The sequence below is a fragment of the Balaenoptera musculus genome, chromosome 10, assembly GCF_009873245.2.
Source record: "Balaenoptera musculus isolate JJ_BM4_2016_0621 chromosome 10, mBalMus1.pri.v3, whole genome shotgun sequence".
Taxonomy (NCBI): Eukaryota; Metazoa; Chordata; class Mammalia; order Artiodactyla; family Balaenopteridae; genus Balaenoptera; species Balaenoptera musculus.
Genome location: NC_045794.1, coordinates 8,964,385 through 8,967,430, shown reverse-complemented (window position 1 = coordinate 8,967,430; position 3,046 = coordinate 8,964,385).

Sequence of the window (3,046 nt, the reverse complement as noted above, 5' to 3'; positions counted from 1 at the left end):
GTATTGATTAGAATTCTTAACCCTTAGAAACCTTAGTTTTAGTGAAAACTGAGAGGTAAGCAATTATGGGCTGGTTGTTACACCAGCATTCTGTGCACCGGCAAATTTATAAATGCTCAGTAATTTCTAGAAGTTACACTCTTTTCTCAGTCAACTTTTTAATTGTGGCAGAAGACGTGTTAACTATTAGACCCAAAATCTTTAATTCCTCTGTAATAAGAATCCAAAAGTAGATGAACTTATATTCAGTTATTAACACTTCAGTGTTATATTTTATTTGGAAATGATCTAGATATTCAATGACTATCCATCATTTAACTTAACTTTAAGGTTTCAAGCTAACAAAAAGATTTTGGAAACTATTTTTAAACAATTATGTTTAGATTACTCATGAAAATTTCACAAGACATTAAACAGCTAGCCATCTTCTTAAGTTACTTTTCTTGCTGACAGATTCTGGAACAGTGATAACATGGGCTTATTTGACTTTTAGTAAACCTAGGTAGAATAAAAGTTGTATGTTTGCATTATATTTAATGTGAATAGTTCTGAAGACATGTTCATTTTAACTAAACCAACAAAACTTCAAGTAGCTTATATTTATTGAAGATTATCCTGTATCACTTGAACTTGAAACACTTTTGGGTTAGTTTCTATATTTCTGAGAGAATACTTGATTTGTATAAACACTTATTTTTCATCAAGCTAATTAAATAGAGCTCTTTTACAAATTAATTTTGGCAATATCCTCTACGGTAGAAAAATCACACATCTATCCATATGTATATAAATATACATAAACATACAGACAGATACAGAGATCTTATAGTTTTTTTTAATTAATTAATTTTATTTTATTATTTATTTTTTTCTGTATTGGGTCTTCGTTGCTGCACGCAGGCTTTCTATCATTGAGGCGAACGGTGGCTACTCTTCGTTGCGGTGCATGGGCTTCTAATTGCGGTGGCTTCTCTTGTTGTGGATCATGGGCTCTAGGCGCACGGCTTCAGTAGTTGTGGCACATGGGCTCAGTAGTTGTGGCTCACGGGCTCTAGAGCGCAGGCTCAGTAGTTGTGGCACACAGGCTTAGTTGCTCCACAGCATGTGGGATCTTCCCGGACCAGGGCTCAAACCCATGTCCTCTGCACTAGCAGGTGGATTCTTAACCACTGTGCCACCAGGGAAGTCCCAGAGATCTTATAGTTTTAATTTTTAAATTACAGCCATGAGAGAGGATTGGTTCAAGATGGCAGAGTAGAAGGACGTGCGCTCACTCCCTTTTGTGAGAGCACCAGAATCACAACTGCTGAACAATCATCAACATTAAGACTCTGGAACTCACCAAAAAAAGATACCCCACATCCAAAGACAAAGGAGAAGCCACAATGAGATGGTAGAAGAGGTGCAATCACAACAAAATCAAGTCCCATAACTGCTGGGTGGGTGACTCACAAACTGGAGAACACTTATACCACAGAAGTCCATCCACTGGAGTGAAGGTTCTGAGCCCCACATCAGGCTTCCCAACCTGGGGGTCCGGCAATGGGAGGAGGAATTCCTAGAGTATCAGACTTTGAAGGCTAGTGGGATTTGACTGCAGGACTTCGACGGGACTTGGGGAAACAGGGACTCCACTCTTGGACAGCACACACAAGGTAGTGTGCGCATCAGGACCCAGGGGAGGGAGCAGTGACCCCATAGGAGACTGAACAGGACCTACCTGCTAGTGTTGGAGGGTCTCCTGCAGGGGTGGGCGGTGGCTGTGGCTCACCGTGGTGACAAGGACTGTGGCAGCAGAAGTTCTGGGAAGTACTCCTTGGCGTGAGCCCTCCCAGAGACCGCCATTAGCCCCACCAAAGAGCTGGAAAGGCTCAGTGCTGGGTCGCCTCAGACCAAAAAACCAACAGGGTGGTTACCCAGCCCCACCCATCAGCAGACAAGCAGATTAAAGTTTTACTGAGCTCTGCCCACCAGAGCAACACCCAGCTCTACCCACCACCAGTCTCTCCCATCAGGAAGCTTGCACAAGCCTCTTAGATAGCCTCATCCACCAGAAGGCAGACAGCAGAAGCAAGAAAAACTACAATCCTGCAGCCTGTAGAAGGAAAACCACATTCACAGAAAGATAGACAAAATGAAAAGGCAGAGGACTTTGTACCAGATGAAAGAACAAGATAAAACCCCAGAAAAACAACTAAATGAAGTGGAGATAGGCAACCTTCCAGAAAAAGAATTCAGAATAATGATAATGAAGATGATCCAGGACCTCGGAAAAAGAATGGAGGCAAAGATCAAGAAGATGCAAGAAATGTTTAACAAAGACCTAGAAGAATTAAAGAACAAACAAACAGAGATGAACAATACAATAACTGAAATGAAAACTACACTAGAAGGAATCAATAGCAGAATAACTGAGGCAGAAGAATGGATAAATGACCTGGAAGACATAATGGTGGAATTCACTGCCATGGAACAGAATAAAGAAAAAAGAATGAAAAGAAATGAAGACAGCCTAAGAGACCTCTGGGACAACATTAAATACATCAACATTCGCCTTATAGGGGTCCCAGAAGGAGAAGAGAGAGAGAAAGGACCCGAGAAAATATTTGAAGAGATTATAGTCGAAAACTTTCCTAACATGGCTAAGTAAATAGCCACCCAAGTCCAGGAAGCACAGAGAGTTCCAGGCAGGATAAACCCACGGAGAAACATGCTGAGACACATAGTAATCAAATTGACAAAAATTAAAGACAAAGAAAAATTATTGAAAGCAACAAGGGAAAAATGACAAATGACATAAAAGGAAACTCCCATAAGGTTAACCGCTGATTTCTCAGCAGACACTCTACAAGCCAGAAGTGGGTGGCATGATATATTTAAAGTGATGAAAGGGAAGAACCTACAACCAAGATTACTCTACCCGGCAAGGATCTCATTCAGATTCGATGGAGAAATCAAAAGCTTTACAGACAAGCAAAAGCTAAGAGAATTCAGCACCACCAAACCAACTTCACAGTAAATGCTAAAGGAACTTCTCTAAGTGGGA